Source organism: Pinus tabuliformis, chromosome Q (assembly GCF_031772625.1).
Source record: "Pinus tabuliformis cultivar Carrire ecotype Pingquan chromosome Q, CPIR1, whole genome shotgun sequence".
Lineage (NCBI taxonomy): Eukaryota > Viridiplantae > Streptophyta > Pinopsida > Pinales > Pinaceae > Pinus > Pinus tabuliformis.
The window spans coordinates 808,461,510-808,480,436 of NC_142296.1; positions in this window are offsets into that span (position 1 = coordinate 808,461,510).

Genomic DNA, 18,927 nt, shown 5'->3' on the forward strand with positions numbered 1-18,927 from the left:
CCTAAATGGTCTAGTCACGCAAGAAGTGTCTCAACCCATGGTCCGTCCTCCTGATGAGCGCGAGTAATCTGGGAGGATATGACTGGAACCCAGGGGGCATGCGTCCTGGTCTGCTTCGGCAGAGAACTTTGGGGATAGGGTAGGTTTCCGCGGGAGAATATGACTAGTCCGTACCCCGTCCGTCTAGGAAGAGGGTTGTTCTAGAATAAGATTCTTTTGTCAAAGTTATGTGAGTTGGCAGGCTACGTCACTCACCTTTGTCTATTTCGGTAGACATCGCTGAAGAAATGTTTTGTTTGCTCCGTGAACGAGACAATCTTTGGGTAACCTGAAAGAGGTAGGCCTCTCTCGGCAAGACAAATGTTTTGGCGGAGGTGAAGTAGAGGTAACCTTGAAATCGTACTTTATGCCTGGGGGCATGCAAACCTTTTGGAGTGTAAGCAAGGGGCGGCTATTTATTTTTTTAAATTTTTAGGTCCTCCCTTTAAACCTGTAGGTCTAACCCTTTAAACTCGTAGGATTAGTCATTTCCGAACTTGCATAACGAAAGGATCCGGAGCAAAGCTTACGTAAGATCTAAGCTCCCTAAAAAATAGCATCTTCAATGAGACACTCTTATCATATGACTGGTATATAACGAGTAGTTTTAGCATAAAGTTCATGCTCGTTAAAAAATAAACGCAAGATCCGAGCAGTTTTAGCGCATAGTTCATGCTCGTTAAAAAATAAACATAAGTTTGAGCAGTGTTTTTCCGCGTTCAAGCTCGTTAAAAAATGAACCTATTCCGGTAAATAACCATTGTGTATGTAACTTTATCAGCCATTAAAGCCTTGGTCATGTTTGCACCGTCACCTCCACTTTTCATTTGGCCGATCGTTCACCTCCATATGATTGTTTACCCATTTTGAGGAACAGCTGCGAAGAGTGATTTCACCTAGCCATCCTTGTGACACTGCCGTGATTGGAAAATTCCAACCTGTACCTGGAATCAGCTGCTAACCCTGTTTATCACTCGTTCCTCAAAAGACGAGTCTTCTTTAAGCTCTTTTCAACTGACTCGTAAAATATGAAAAGATTGCCGAGTTTTGGCCTTCCAGCTTGTTAAAGCGACCGGAAGTGCTATCCCTCCTCTAGATTTTAATCTTTTTGGACCTGAGGGATTATTGCACAAAAATATCGAGCGCTTGTTTTGTTCGGCTCGTTAAAACTATCGAAAAATCATCCCTTCTGTATTGTTTTATACTTTTTCGGACTTAAGGGATTAGATGATGAAAAAGGAATTTTGGAGTTAACTTTATGTACCTTTTCAGACTGTCTAAAAATGAAAAGGACCGAGTTATCCTTGTCGTTAGACTCGTTAAAATCATTAAATAGCGACAAACTTGTCTTTAGACGAGAACGAGTTTCACTATCGCTAGGCTCGTTAAAACATAGCGATGGGCTTGCCCGAAGGGCAGGTTATAGAACAAGCATATGTTATCCTCCTCAAGCTTGACAAAAATAAAGAGGTACTGGTCAGAAATGACTGGGGAAAAATTGGGAGGAACTAAAGAAAACTTTGATGGTAGCAAGTCGCTCTTGAACATGACACTTTTCCTCCGTACCACAATCAGGTTGGGTTGTTTCATTCACCGGCCACATCACCATGGTCTCGCCATACCATCCATATTTGGGGTAATGCTACCGATCCATCGCATCAGTGTTGCCATATGTTCAAGAGAAGTCGTTCACAAAGAGTCAATCGTGTCCCATCCACTGCCATACATTATCCTTCATCTGTTCATGACCGCCACCCTGAATCATACGTCACAGATCGTTTTCACCTCCATTAAAATCATTAGCTCCGTTCCGTGTCACTGATGTGGGATTCATTAAGGCCCTCCTTTGACGGATCACTTCTTGTCGACATCAGCTCATTATCCAAGAAGTGGATCTAGGAACAACCCCTTCAGTACTTTGAAGCTTGCATGCCTCAATGGCAAGTTTCTCACTTCCGGCGACAGGTATACATCAATGACCTTCGACCAGAAGATTTTGCGTGGTGTTCGACGCCAAGTCCTTTATTCACACCACATGAATTGTACTGCAGTACCTTGAGGGTCATTATCATTATCGGTGATTCCTCTCGTGCTTGTTAACGGTTTACCTCATTGACTCGTAATCAAGCGATGTCTTTCCATGTTCGACTTCAGAACAATTCTCACATGGATCGACTTGTACTTAGAGTGAAGATCGAACGAGTTTGAAGACCCCGGATCTAGTTTCATCCATCCAGGTTGCGATATATATTCAGGAAAGATAAAGACATTTGACAGGTACATCATTGCAGCAGATGATCATCCTACTCAAAGGATGATAATTTCATCAAAATTATCAGTCTACCATCAGACGATTGTCTGTTCTATGTACAGAAAATGAATTTATAAAGCTGAGCATGGGAATGCCTGCCTCAGCTAGATCATGAAAGCAGTATGAAAAATAATGTATTGTATTGTATCTTATTACAGGTCTCCTCCCAGCAATTGGATGAACTTCGGACCCTCCTGGATAAAGCATTTCACCCGATGAAAGGCCTCATACTTTAGGGGGCAACTGTTATAGACATTTTTGTGCCTTACAACACTAAGCATGAAATGTCAATAATCTAAGGGATCCAAAGTCCCTAAACATGTTGTTCCTACCCCTAGAGGAACAAGGCTAACAAACCACAGCAATTCACAGAAGTTCTCCACCAAAAACTGCTCAAAAACAAGTCAATTCAGGATCATGTCAATGGCTCCACTGACCATCTGCGCTGAATGTCAATGGCTCCACTGGCTACCTGCACTGAGCGAGATTGGACATGTGGCAAGCTCATTCCTCAAGGTGTCAAGAACCCAAGAAGCTTCCAAAATGACACTTGCCTCAGGGAATTCGACTGGTGATGAGTAAGAGGTTCCAAATTTCCAAGTGGAAGCAAGAACCTCCAAGTGGAATCAAGAACTAATAGAGGGAGAGGACACTAGTCAGATCTCTAGCTGACTCATCCTCTCTCCAAAACATCTATATATGGATCTCTCCTCCATGAGATCTAGAGGCTGGAATTTTGTTATTGCAAAGAATTGTTGTTGGTTTGAGACTGGAATCATTGGGTGCTTAATGCTTTGAAGGGAGGTGAAGATAGGAATTCCATTCTGCTGGGAAGGAGATGCTGGATTGGAACCCTCTGGGTTGTATCTCTTCCTGAACCTTGTTATTTATCAATAAAGATATCTTGGTTTTCTCCTATATACTGATGTATCTTTGATGTATGATTGCATTAGTATATTTGGTTTATTTCTAATCCTGAATCAGTTATGAATATGAATATCTGTCTTTGTGTTGTGTTCTTCTCTTGTCGCAAGTAGTTGTTCTCTTGTCACAAGTAGCTGTTCTCTTGTGATCTTGCAGAGACCTGTTGAAGCCGGGCGAGTGAGGAGGCAAGTAGCTGTGAACACCCAAAGAGGAGAGAGATCGGGTCGAGGGACAAACGGAAGACATCGGTAGTCCATATATCTCTCTTCATTCTAAATTCATAAAGGAAGAATACTAGAATAGCTGTCTCTGTTTGTTGCTAAGGCACTGTCACACCTTAGGTGGATAGGATCGTCCTGCATAGGAATTTTTCCCCACAACAACAGGGCTCTAAACAAGAAGACAATGAAGAACAGATACCCCATACCTAGGATCGACGAATTAATGGATGAGTTGAGAGGAGCACGGTTCTTCTCAAAGATTGATTTGAGATGTGGGTACCATTAGATTCGCGTGAGGGAGCAGGACATTCCCAAGACTGCCTTCAGGTGTCACTATGGGCACTTTGAGTTGTTGGTGATGCCCTTTGGGCTAACCAACGCCCCCGCCACATTTCAATCCTGCATGAATCACATCTTCCGCAGTCACTTGAGGAAGTTTGTGTTGGTATTCTTTGATGACATTCTCATTTACAACAGGACTTGGGAGAAGCATCTCCAGCACATTGAGACAGTGTTGCGTATCTTGCAGGAGCAGTAGTTCTATGCCAAACTCTCCAAGTGTGAGTTTGGGTTGACGGAGATGTTGTATTTGGGGCACATCATAGGGGTGGATGGAGTGAGATTCGACGAGGAGAAGATCAAGGCCATTAGAGAGTGGCCAGAGCCGAGGAACGTGATAGAACTCCCGGGATTCATTGGTATTTGTACTTACTACCGGAAGTTCGTCAAGAGTTTCTCACAGCTTACTGCACCCTTGACAGATTTGACGAGGAAGGGGGCTTTTAGTTGGACGGATACAGTGCAACGAGCCTTTGACAGGCTCAAGGAGGTTATGAGCAGTTGTCCAGTGCTTGCATTGCCAGATTTCATGCAGCCATTTGTTTTGAAGTGTGATGCGTCGGGAGAGGGGATCAATGTAGTATTGATGCAGGGAGGTCACCCTATAGCCTATGAGAGCCGGAAGCTCCTTCCGCACGAGAGGTTGTATTCTATATACGACAAGGAGATGCTGGCCATCATGCATGCATTGGCCAAGTTCTGACAGCATTTAGTAGGTAACAGGTTCAGGGTGAGGAATGATCACAACAGCCTCAGATTCATTTTGGAGCAGAAGCAGCTACAGGAGAGGCAGTAGAAGTGGATCAACAAGATCCAAGCATATGACTTTTACATGGAGTATGTCAAGGGTAAGAACAACGTGGTAGCAGATGCTCTTTCACGTAGACCAGCCACGTTGTCTCTTATGAGCTTGGACACAGACTGGAGGGCTCGACTCTTAGTTGAGTACTCCAAGGACAGGTTTACATGTGGGGTTTTGGATGGGCAGGTGGTGGATGACAGGTACAGGGTGGTCGATGAGATCATCTAATATAGGGATCGGATCTTCTTGACTGAGGGATCTCAGCTCAAGAAGAAGATACTCCAGGCATCACATGATTCAGCATAGGCCGACCATCAAGGGTTTACCAAAACCTACAGGGCCATCAGAGAGAGGTTCTCATGGAAGGGCCTCAAGGAGGACGTACTCCAACATATCCGAGAGTGCGATGATTGTCAGAGGAACAAGGGGGAGATGAGCCATCCCGCGGGTTTATTGCAGCCTCTTCCCATTCCGGAGGGGAAATGGGAGAGTATCTCAATGGACTTCATCACAGGGTTGCCCATGGTACAGGGCAAGGATTGTATCTTTGTCGTCGTTGACCGACTGACAAAGTACGCACATTTCTTTGCCATATCTGCACACTACACAACAGCACAGGTGGCTGAGCTGTTCTTCAGAGAGGTCTTCAAGTTACCTGGTCTTCCTAAGACCATCGTCAATGACAAGGACAGTCGTTTCATGGGCGGGTTTGGCAGGAGCTTTTTTGTTTAGTGGGGACGGAGTTGACACCGAGTACCAGTTATCACCCACAGACAGACGGACAGACAGAGATAGTTCACAAGTGGCTGGAGGGCTACTTGCGTAACTATGTCAGTGGGCAGCAGAGGGCATGGCTGAAGTGGCTGGATCTAGGGGAGTACTGCTACAACACTACACATCACATGTCCATTGGCATGTCACCATTCTACGCTTTGTATGGGTATCATCCATTATCTTTTGTTGACATGATGTTTGGTGATAGCAAGGCCCCGAGAGCCAAGATTTGGATCCAAGAGAGTCAGGATATCCTCCGAGCTCTCAAGGATAACATGGCTATAGCGCAAAACCAGCAAAAGCTGTATGCTGACAGAGGTCGGGTGGAGAGACAGTTTGAGGTAGGGGACATGGTCTACCTACGATTATAGCGATACTGATAGTCGTCACTGAAGCAGAAGGGGGCTGAGAAGCTCAAGCCCTGCTTTTACGGGCCATACAGGGTGATACGCAGGATTGGACAGGTTGAATATGAGTTGGAGCTGCCCCAAGGCAGCAAGATTCATAACGTTTTTCATGTATCATGCCTGAAGAAGGCATTGGGGCAGCAGGTGACAGTGACAGATGAGCTACCACCCATGGATGATGAGGGGCATTTGGTGTTGTAGCCAGAGGCTATTATTGATACCAGGGAGAGGCAACTGCGGAGCCGGACGGTCCAGGAATTCTTGGTGAGGTGGAAGAATTTGTTGGATGAGGATGCCACTTGGGAGAGTGAGAAAATCTTGTAGCATCCATCACTTCAGTTGCTTGAGGACAAGCAACATTTTTCCACGGGAGACTGTAATATTCCTAATTAGCCATGGCTAATTGGAATATTCGATTTTGCTTATTTTTTCCTTCTATAGTTATTTATGAATAAAAGGGCGAGGAAAAGGGGGCATGACTCACCTATAGAATAAAAGTCACTTCCTAGTAGCACAATGTTGTGACTTAAAGGGGGAGCCAAGGGGACAAAAGGGGGACGCAGATACAGAGCCCACGCAGACACTTGGAGGGACTACGTAGAAGGGAAGGAACACGTGGCAAGAGGGGAATTAAGTTGGAGAAGGTGGGCCTTGGGATTGAGAGAGGCAAAGGCTATAAAGGAGAGAGGAGCTTCTTCATTTTGGCATTCGATTCTGTGCATTTGAGCTAGTCATTTCGACTTATGAGCACGCTGGCTGATTAGCTAGTCTGCAGCACTGTTTAGTGCATTAAGTGTCTCTGTTCGAAGATCTCACCCTTAGCCCCGGGGGACTTCGTGTGCCTACTCGGGCAAGGTAGTTCCATCAGTATTTTTGCAGCAGTTTCGTTGGTAGTTGGCAGGAGGATTGAGCACTGTAGATGACTGCATAGGCTTGAGAGGGATGGCACAGTTCCTTCTGGCAGGAGTTCTGGATTGAGGGTTTGCAGCAGGATTTGTGCTGGGAGATTGAGCAGGGGATCAGCCCTTGCATATTGGAGGTTTTGGCAGAGGTTTCAGGCAGATTTCTGGAGGGTTTCATTCAGTGGTAGCGCAGAGCATTGAGGGACTGCGCAGAACCCCAAGGGGGTGATTTTCGAGGGTCGACTATTCCAGGAAATCTTTATGGGTTTTTCTGGGTTTCTTGAGTAGAGCCTGATTCTAGAGTTTCAACATTTTCTGAGGAGGGGAACAACCCCAAATCCTCATTTGATTTCCAGAAGCAACAACAACACGACAGTTCTCCAACATCTTCCACGCAGTTCTGAGAGAGTCCATTCATTGCTATTCTGAGTGTATTTCGTCACTTGCCTTGTGAAATTCAAGGTGCATCTTTCTGATCACCTCCTGTACTCATTCTATTGCTAAGTATAATAAAATGGCTTAGCATTTCTCGCTGCATTTCTTAAGTATCTGCTTATATTTCATGTTTACATTATTATATGCTGCACCACTGTTATTTTTGTCATTTTGAGCTTCCCGGTTATTATATCATTTGCACGTATTTGGTTGGAGTTTTGCTGCGGATTGAGGAATATTCCTAAAAGGAATATTACAGAGTTTCAAAAAAACTCATTCCCGTTGATGTTCTTGGTGAACCTCCATCCGAACATATGTTTTGCAGTTAGCATTGTGAGCTCATATTTGGTTGAGCTTCACTAGATTGGTGCCAAGAATCTTCTGAGATGTCTTTAGGACACAATCTCTCATGGATTGAGATACACTGCTGAAAATATGAAACTGCATGATTATTCGAATGCTGATTAGGCAAGTAGTGTGGAGGATCACTAGAGCACTTTTAGTGTTGTTTCTCTTTGGATTCTACTTCAATATAATGGATGAGTAGGAAGCAGAAGTTGGTTACCATAAGCATCGTCGAGACCAGATACATATCTACGAGTATGATCTTGTATGAAGCTGCATGGTTGGGAAATCTCTTCAATGAGTTGTTTGAACGCATACCACTATGATTCTCTGTAACAACTAGAGGTGGGATTCGATTACTGTGGAATCCCGTATTCTTCGATTGCTCCAGCAGATAGAAATCATCTGGGATATGGTAAGTCGATGAGCAAGGAGGCTACATCGAATTAAGATGATGTACAGGTCGATACACCTTGTCAAAGCCCCGAGGAAAGATCTAATCTATGATTTTCCCAAACGACTTGGAGTCGTCAAGAAACCCTTGTACAAGGGTCCTGCATGTTGCATACATTGAGCTCTGGGAGCTCTGAGGACTTGTGTTTCTTACTGGAGCAACATACTACCATAGGGTGACTCACCCTCCCCTGGTGGTGTGAATTGGAACAAGATGATTCGCTCTGTTGTGGGACAAGATGATTCCCTCTCTTGTGGAACAGGATAATTTGCTCTCCTGTGTAGCAGGATGATGTGTTCTCCTGTGAGGCCTGAATTGATGTGTTCTCCATGGCGACTGTAGCAGGATTGATGTGTTCTCCTGTGAGGCCTAGAATGACGTGTTCTCCATGGCGATTGTAGCAGGATTGATGTGTTCTCCTGTGAGGCCTGGATTGATGTGTTTTTCATGGCAACTGTAGCAGGATTGATATGTTCTCTTGTGAGGCCTGGATTGATGTGTTCTCCATGGCGATTGTAGCGGGATTGATGTGTTCTCCTGTGAGGACAGGATTGATTACTGTCAAGGCATCCTACCCATGCAGTCTGGGACTCATGGGAAGTACCTCTCATCTGATCAATGAGCAGGGAAATGAAGTTAGGGACCATAGTAATACCGATGGACGCATCGTTGTATCTACCGTACTCCCTACGCTAGGATGACCTCATTGATCTGGGATCAATGATACTGGTCTAGGACCAGTGGTAGGAGTTGTACCATACTATGACAATGACTTTGGGTCAGTTGAGACTAGTCTGGGACCAGTGGTACATACTCTGAGACTGACTTCGTGTCAGTGCAGTACTGGTTTGGGACCAGTGAGAGTGGTACATACTATGACGCTGACTTCGGGTCGGTTGAGACTGGTCTGGGCCCAGTGGTACACTCTAACACTACGATATTGGTCTGGGACCAGTGGTACACTCTCTGAGACTGCGATACTGGTCTGGGACCAGTGGTAGGAGTGGTACTTACTATGAAGTTGACTTCGGGTCAGTTGAGACTGGTCTGGGACCAGTGGTATGCACTATGAGACTGACTTTGAGTCAGTGGAGGATGATACTGGTCTGGGACCAATGGAGTTGTACTCACTATGACGTTGACTTCGGGTTGGTTGAGACTGGTCTGCAACCAGTGGTACATACTCTGAGACTGACTTTGAGTCAGTATGATACATCCTCGATCATTTCTTCTTCTTCATAATTCAGACAAAAGCAAAGCAGAACAAAACAATGCAAGAGTAGAGCAGAACAGTACAGATCAGTACAGGGTAGAACAAGACAAAGAAGAATAGGCAGAATAGAGCAAAGCAGGGCAAGGGTCAGGCTATACAGGGCAGTGCATTTGATGGATGAATAATAACGACCGATAGACAAATTGCAGATGAAGTTCTCCCTAGTTGAGAGGGAGTGTTAAAATTGGCAACCAGGGCAAAACTTCATGTGGGTCATCTTATTCATGGTTGATAATATTTTTATTAGATTTCTCTCGTCGAGAGGTGTAGGATTGATATAAAGATCATCCAATTCTGATAAGTATTCATGGAGATATGAATTTATTTTGATTATGGAATTATTATCAAGCCGACCTACAACTCATGTAGGCTCAGAAGCCCAACAGTCGCATCTATTCAAACACCAACGTTGTGAATAAATATAAGAGGACTTTTCCTCATTTGGACTCACTCATCTCATCACATCTCTCTCTCTCTACTACGCAGAAAAGAGTCTCTTCTCTATTGCGCAGAAAAGGGTCTCTCTCACATATGTGAAGCCGGAAGTTGTTGAACGTGAAGCTGCAACTACAGATCCAAAGTTTGACCAGTGTTGACCATCAGATCTCCTCCTTATAACTGCATTGTAGGTCCATCTGGATCTCCTCTGAAAGCCGCAACTTTTGGTGGTGGAATCAAGTCAATCCGACGAACGGTTTGCAAGATATCGACTGTCCTAGTTTGAAGGAAGTTGCTGAAACTAAAGCTGCAACTACAGAAGTAGAGTTTTACCTGTGTGGGATAGAGGATCTCATCATATGAATTGCGTTGTAGGTTCATCTGAACCTCCTCTGAAAGAGGCAACTTTTGGTGGTGGAATTAAGTCAATCTAACCGACGGTTTGCAAGATATTGACTGCCCTAGTTTGAAGGAAGCTGCTGAAATTGAAGCTGCAACTGTAGAAGTAAAGTTTGACCTGCGTGGACTAGAAGATCTCCTCATTTGAATTGTGCTGTAGGTTCATCTAGACCTCCTCTGGAAGCCACAACTTTTGGTGGTGGAATCAAGCCGATCCGATGGTCAGTTTGTGAGATATTGTCTACCCTAGTTTGATGATGAAGCCACTCATGCTGATGCTACTGATCTAGGGTTTGCTACTGCTGATATAAATCCGATTTATTGTACTATTTCTCTCTGATGAATTATTGAAGATAAAAGAATATTTGATCAAAGGGTTTCCCCACACATTGTGGGGTTTGTCCCTGGCTAGCCGCCACATCTTGTGTCTCTTGCCTTGGCTTGTTTTCTGTCAATCGTTTAATGTTCTATCTGCACTTTACTTTATGTATATGTGATTGCTAATCTGTGGAATATAAAAAGAAAAAGAAGTAAATTGTTATAAGCATAGAACATACCATATCTTAACATTCTCAAAGGTTGCAAAAGAGCTTAAATCAACATTTTTCATATAAAGAAATTGCATGTAAATTCTTACCATTTTCCTCATCTTTCGACTGAAGGAAAAAGATGCTCTGAAACTCCTTCCTTTCTTGAGGTGTCTTCTTGGACTCTTGGCCTTTCTTATTTCAGCTCCTTGGACTTTAGTGCTGATAGAACCTCATCCTCATCATCATGAGGACAAAAGGTGCAGACTTGGTCATCTTCCTTCTCTAAGGGGCTTTTTGCACTAGCCTCTTGTGTAAGGGTTGTTTTGGAAGAGGATGATGATGAAGGTGAGGATGGAGGTGAAGATGATGGTGAAGAATATGGTGGTTCATCATAATTCCCTTTTGAAGGCTTGTCATCATCTCCTCCTTTTCCTCCAGAAGAACCCTCTCTTTTTGAAGGCTTGGAGCTCTCACCCTTCAATCTTGAATTTCTATCTTCATAGAGAACTTTCACCATGTGGGTCATGTCAAGGAATGCTTTTTTGAAAGAATTCTCATCCTTTGATATATTATCAACTCCTCCTTCATGAGACATTCTTACTAAAGCTTCAGGAACAACTTTAGGTGAAACTTGTGGTGGGGATTGTGGCAAATGTGCTCTCCTTGTCCTTGTCCCAAATTGAGAACCTATACCCACAAGCTTTCCCTCTCCTCTCTTAAGCCTCAACCTTGTAAGCATCATAAACACTTGCAAACAATTAAATCCTCACAGGAGCAAAGAAAACCTATTCTCTGAGGCCAAACTTGGTCTGTATATGAAACTACTTGAGGATTATGTAAATTGAAAGTTAATAAAATGAGTTTTTATGGCTTTTTAAGTTGAATTTATACACATTAAAACATGAATTTAATTGATATATTGTAGAAAATTGCAGATAATAAAACCATAATAGTAACCAAAAAACAAAATGTGATGAAGGAGTTCACCCCTCCTGGGCTACGTCTCCTGGTCCAGCTTCCAATGCTTGGCCCTCTTTCATTATGCTAAAAGATGATGACTACAATGAGTTACAGTGCTCAAATGGCTTCAAAAACTGCTTCAACAGCTTCATAGCTATCAAAAACCCTTTTATAGCCTCTTTCTACTCCCAAAAAGACCAAAAACTGAGAAAGTAATGAGCTTTCCAAGTTTTGCTGCTAGTTGACCCACAATTTTGCCAAGTCTGGCTAACTGTCCTATATTTTCGCCCCATCTTTTGCCAATGGAGCAACAAATTGGCACACCACCGGTGCAAATTATGGGACCGTTAATTTCTCTATTAACTCATGTGAGCATCGGTGATCACATGGGCGCTCCACGTGACTTGCGATTGGACCCCGCGGTCTAGCTCCCCTTCGTATCAGCCCTTGGTCTCAGTATTATGGTCGCAAGGCCAATGTTTAAGGTTGGGGGGGCCGGGGCTAAGACCTGGCCCTCGGTCCCGCCCCTGGTCCTTGTGGGCGTGGCGACCAGGGCTAGGGCTAGCCCTCGACCCCTTACCCCAATACTCGCCCCATTAATGTTTAAATAAACATATGGTGGGTCCTTTACACAAGGCCCACCATTGGCGCAATGGTGCATGCAGATATTTGTTGGTAAGCTGTTTCAGGTTCGATTCCTGTGGAGTAAAATTCAGACTTGCCCCAAAAAATTTCGTGGCCACTGAGGCACCACGTGGCATCCTATGGCTGGGCCATGTGGCGGCTTCCGGTTACTCCACCTAACCAACAACAAATTGACCAATAAATAATCGCCAACTCCACATGAATAATAATATGAAAAGTGGTGCGATGTCATTGGCCATTTTTGAAGCCCAGTTATATGCCAACTCAACAGGCCCAGTGAGCATGCCACATCAGCATTACAGACTGTTGACTGGGCAGCGGTGCACATAATTTTGCCTGCTTGCCAAATCGATCAGAACTCATTTCCGGGAGCATACGATGTCTGTTTTCCTTGAAACAAGTTGCGCTGGATTCAAGTAGACGAGATCTACGCGATCATTCATGTTTTGCTTCAATCCGACAAATTTCATTTTTGAGCATCAAATCACTCCTCCCCACTAGAAGATTTTGGACCCCAAAAGCTCTTTTATTACTGAAAAATTAGATGAGGGTACAACCCCCTCACCCTTATAGTATTAATCCATTGGAATTTTCCTGAATTCAACAATTTGAGCTTTTCATGAAAACTGATCTTTTTCCTCGATTCTAGAGACATTGTCTTGTTGTTGTAGACACCATGTTGCTGCAATTTCCCAGAATTTGCAGAACAACAAATTGTTCTTGAAGAAACAAACATATTCCTTCATCGGTTGTCAATCAAAGGAAACTTAAACAAATTGAAAATTTTCTCACCTCGAACACTGTCGACATGGTGATGTTTAGCTTGTCTTGCTTTCCTTTCCTAGGATGAAGTTGCGGATGCAATTTCCAGCACTTCTCGACCTAATGGCCACTAATATTACAATGGGTGCATAAATTTTTGTGCTTGCTACTTGATGACATTGTCTTAGAACTTAGAAGAGAGTTTTTCTTCCTTGTTTCATTCCCACATTCAAGCAACTCTTTCCTTTGCTGACACTTCTTCACACTATGGTCTTGTGAATGACAGAAAGTGCATGGAACCATATTCCATAAAACTTTATTCAATTGATTATGTGGCTGAAAATCAAAGGAACTATTTGAGTGAGGCTTATACCTTCCCCTATTATCCTTTGAACCATGCTTCTTACACGAGAGACTTGAATGGTGAGAACTTGTCTTAGTCTCTACTTCAACTTGCTCATCTCTCTTTGGAGAGGTCTTGCATTTCATGTACTCCTTTTGCTTTAGAAACCAAGTTGGTACCAATTCCGAATGAAAATCCCAACAATTTTCCTCGTCATGTCCTCTCTTATGACAAAAGGATCATGATACCCAAGAGATATCACTGGAAGACCATTCTCCCTTTTCGACATAGCCCAAACCTTGATATCGAGGTCTCTCCTTTGCCTCAATTGGATGGATAATGCCTTGATTGTTCACTCCAAAGCCTCCTCCCTTGTAACCCATATTGGACAAGAACGTTGTTCCTATGCCTTTTCTATGCTTCTCAAAGGCTGCAAAAGAGATTAAATCAACATTTTCATGTAAAGAAACTGCATGTAAATGCTTACCATTTTCCTCATATTTCAACTGAGGGACAAACATGCTCTTAAACTCTTTCCTAATTATTTAGGTGTCTTATTAGACTCCTGGTCTTTCTTCTTTCAGATCCTTGGACTTTGGCGCTGATATAACCTCATCTACTTCATCATGCGGACAAAACGTGCAGACTTGGCCATCTTCCTTCTCTGAGGGGCTTTCTACACTAGCCTCTTGTGAAAGGGTTGTTGTGGAAGATGATGATGATGAAGGTGAGGATGGAGGTGAAGATGATGGTGAAGAAGATAGTGGTTTGTCACCATTCCCTTTTAAAGGCTTGTCCTCATCTCCTCCATTTCTCCAGGAGAACCCTCTCCTTTTGAAGGCTTGGAGCTCTCACCCTGCAATCTTGAAATTCTTTCTTCATAGAGAACTTTCACCATGTGGGTCATTGTCAAAGAAAGCTTTTCTTAAAGCCTTCTCATACTCTAACATATTATTATATCCTCCATTAGAAATGCTTATTGAAGCTTCAGGAACAAATTGAGGTGAAACTTGCAGTGGAAATTATGGCAAATGTGCTCTCCTTGACCTTGTCTCAAATTGAGAACCTGTACCCACAAGATTACCTTCTCCTCTCTTAAGCTTCAACCTTGTAAGCATCAGAAACACTTGCAAACAATTAAATCCTCATAGCAGCAAAGAAAACTTATGCTCTGATACCAAACTTGATTTGTATATGAAACTACTTAAGCATTATGTAAATTGCAAGTTAATAAAATGAGTTTTTATGAATCTTCAAGTTGAATTCATACAAATATTAAAACATGAATCTAACTCATAAATTGCAGAAAATTGTAGAGAATAAAACCATAATTATAACCACAAAAGAACAAGTGATGAAGGAGTTCACCCCTCCTAGGCTACATCTCTTGGTCCAACTTCCAATGCTTAGCTCTCTTTCATTATGCTGAAAGAAGGTGATTACAATGAGTTATAGTGCTCAAATGGCTTCAAAACCTACCCCAACTTCTTCAGAGCTATCAAAGACCCTTGTCTAGCCTCTTTCTGCTCCCAAAAATACCAAAAATAGATAAAGTTATGAGTTTTCCAAGTTTTGTTGCTAGTTGACCCATAATTTCTCCAACTCTGGCTAATTGTCCTACATTTTCACCCCATTTTTCGCTAACGGAGCAACAAATCAATGCACCACCAACGCAAATTGTGGGACCATTAATTTCTCCATTAACTCCTGTGCGCGTCCGTGGTCAAATGGGCGCTTGATGTGACCTTGGGCTGGCCCTCGCGGTCTAGCTCCCCTTCATATCGTCCCTTGGTCTCAGCGCTATGGTTTCCTGACCAATGTTTAAGGTTGGGGGGCCGGGCTAAGCCCTGGCCCCCGGTCTTGCCCCTAGTCCTTGTGGGCGCGATGACCGGGGCTGGGGCTAGCCCTTGGTCCTTTACCCCAATACTCTACCCCGTTAATGTTTAAATAAATATATGGTGGATCCTTTAGTAAAAGGCCCACCTTTAACGCAATGGTGTATGTGGATATTTGTTGGTAAGAAGCTTCAGGTTTGATTCTTGTGGAGTGTAATTTGGACTTGCCCCAAAAAGTTCAGTGGCCACCGAGGTGCCACGTGGCAGTCAAAGAAAGCATGTTGAGACATGCTGATGATCATAACCTTAGTCTTGAATACGAATCTATATTGACTTGATGGTTTGCTTGCAGGCCTCACTTTGGTACTTTCTATTTCTATTTAGAAACTTAAAATAACTAGAAGAATAATTATGTTTCCCTCCTCTTATCGGAATGACACTACTCTTTCAAAGGCAAACTGTCCAACCTATAGTTGGGTTCTGGTTGTCTTCCAATTATCACCTGGATCTGGAGAAAGAGAGAATACAGTGTAAATACATAAACAGTCAGAAAACATGGCCTATTGGAATTATGATTTATGCCACTAGTTTTATTTTTGAATATGCTTATTGAATAATGTAGCTTATGCAATAAGGCACAGGTCATGCCACAAAAAAAGCAGGGGTGGAAAATAGGTTGTGCCACAATCACAATAATGCAAAATCTGGGGAGAATAAAAAGTCCCTGCTCTCTAGATTCTCACTGAAAAATATAATCAAGGTCAACCTCCTCATGTGTTCAAGGAGTTTAGGGTTTTCAAAATAAGCCTAAAGAGAGTTACAATGTGACAATATTGTAAATGCTTTAGCTACTTGGAATAGATTAGAATGTAGGGTTGACGTTTTTGTTGGAGCCTAAATTCATGCAATGTTCAGATTGCAAGTTGGCCTCCAACAATTATCAAAACAATATGTTATGTTCCCATTGTAGTTTTTGATGCCTTCTGCATCCATTCTAGGATTGATGGTCAACATGCTTCATACAAAACAAGAACCAAGGAGATAGTAAGCATTGCACAAATTTACCCATATGTCCCTTATAACACTTTCTTCATCATAAGCTTGGTGAAGTCAATTGCATTTCCCCAAAACATCTCTATAGGAGTCTTCCAAGCATTGTGGAGGAGGCATTTGAATGCAGTCCATATATAGAAGCATGCTTCAATTAACTTTAATGCAGTGACAAATGAACCAGCTTCAGCCCAACGAATTTTATATTGTATTTATTAAAGGATGGGTACTTCCATGAAGTCAGTTAAAGGTATCAATCAATAGTAAATAGGCAGAAACTCTTACAAGCCAATATTCCTGGTAATCTACTCTATCTCCAACAAGAACATAACTTTCACATAAAACCAAAATACATTAAGTTTTGAAACAACCATTCACATAGTTCTGCACATGTTTCGCTTTCAAGATAGCTCATTGTTTTCATTTTTTTCTATGTGGGGGGATGAGGTAACCCTCAGCTCTTGCTCAAGGACACTTCAATATGTCCAATCTTTAGATACCATAGCTTATTTAGGATCTATCTAAGTTTTAGGAACTTGTGGGAGGAAGTTATGTTTTCCATTCTACAAGCCTTTTCACTTTCTTTCTTTCATTCTCTATTGTTTATAAATATTTTCCTATCAATATAAAACATATTTTATTCAAAAGAAAGAAGAAGAATAGATAAAATTCTATCATTGAATTCATTAGAACAAAGTTTGGCTTTGATTGTTTATATACAAGGTCACTGTAAACCACAACGAGAAAGCTCAGAGGGGCAAGATGCTAAAGAAAATGTGTTCAATGTAGAGGTATGAATATATAGGAAAAGGAAATCTCTCTGGAGTCTGTTAGCAGAAAGACATTGTCCAAGGAGTCAAGTTGATCTGTAAATGTAATATGCCTATGGCCTCTCCATTTCACCAACACGGATCCTTTGTGGAATTAATAAATTCAACTAGTGTCTCTGCAATTCCTTGAATGACAGATTACAACGATGCATATATAACAATAACCTCTGTCTCTGGGTTATGCTTTCAATTATTTATTTTATGTGTGGCCTATCCAGAGAACCCAGTTTCTAATACATTGATTTCCAACTATTAAATAAGGTTATTTCATTTCAAAACATTCCCGGCACTTCTATGCTCATTAATAAAACAAAAGAACAACTATATATATTGTTCAATCAGACACAAACATCACAGTGAGCATTATCCTTCAAGGAAACACTGAATTTATGGTTCTTATTTTGAAGAGAAGGCAATGGGGATTTAAATCTGCACTTGGTTTGAAATATGGTATCCAACCACAAACGCTCCATTAAATAATAACAGAAGCACCCCAGCATTAAATAAGAATAGTAGCACTTTCCTCAATTTTCAACATCAACATCACCAAGCATTGACACATTTATATATTCAGATGAGGGCCAACAATTTAAATGGGAGTTTCTACAGACCATCTCATTTTCTGCCCTCCATCTCAGCAATTAACAAAGTAATGAGCAAGTATTTGTTTACAAAGGAAAAGAAATGAAGTGACATCCATATACTGATTTTTCATGTATACTTGTTTTGCAATTTACCATACTATGCATTCTCCAAAGACTGCCTGGTCCTGCATATGTTCAATTTCGGAATAGGGGTCCAAAAAAATAATAATTTTCAGTGCAGAAATGATATATGGATAATTACATAGCTTGAAAGACATCCATAATACATATACATTGAACAAATGGTATATCGCTCACATGGTTAGTCACAGAATTAAGAATACTTGGATGCAGCTAGTCTGTGGGTGGGTGAGATAAAATCTAATGCCTGTGAGTAGATGAAGAAAATGTTGTCATAAAATAGAATACACCCTAAGGAAAGACAGAGCAAGAAATTTGTTGTGTGAAATGAGGATGGTAGAATTTAATACTACGATGCTTTTGAAACCCAAGAGATTACTTTCGAGCATGCAATGCGAACAACACTATGATGCTTTTGAAACCCAAGAGATTACTTCTGAGCATGCAATGTGAACAATACTAGTCTAGTTTAGTCATCCCATTACATAACACTCACAAAACATTCAATGATGTTGCCCAAAATTGTTCCTCTTATGATTGTGATTCTATTGAGTACTACAGTCTATCGTTGAATGGGAGGATTGCATACTAGGTAAGGAAAAAATTAATCACTCTACCCTAAACTTTTCCAATTTGTGTAGACACAAAGAAGATTACAAGACAGACACTAGCTTAAGTAGATGGTATTCCGATGACAAGTCAACTTGGTGAATAGAAAGTGCACTTTCCCCTAAAAAAATCATTGATCCATCACTTCTAACGTCAATGACTGAAATGACCACCAACATAAGATTCAGCCCATTCATCAACGAAGGGCTCTAAACCCTCACATTAAAAATAGAATGAGCCTACATCTAACAGAATATCATTATTTGATATCAAGCAGTAAATATGTCCAAAATCAAAAGAACATTCCTCAAAACAAATTTGACCCATGTATCAGACAACTATTTATGAAAATACGCAGATACATAGCAACGAAGCTATCGTGACCATATCTTTGGTACCAAACCAAAAAGCCAGTAAAATGGCTAAGAAACAAAAACCACACTGATGGAGATCATTGCAATTTATAAAATTACAATCAGCAAGGCTCGACTCGTAATGAAATAGCCATCTGACTGCCAGTAATCCTTTGGACTTTCAAACCATAGAACATATTTTCCCACCCCAGGAAACCACCT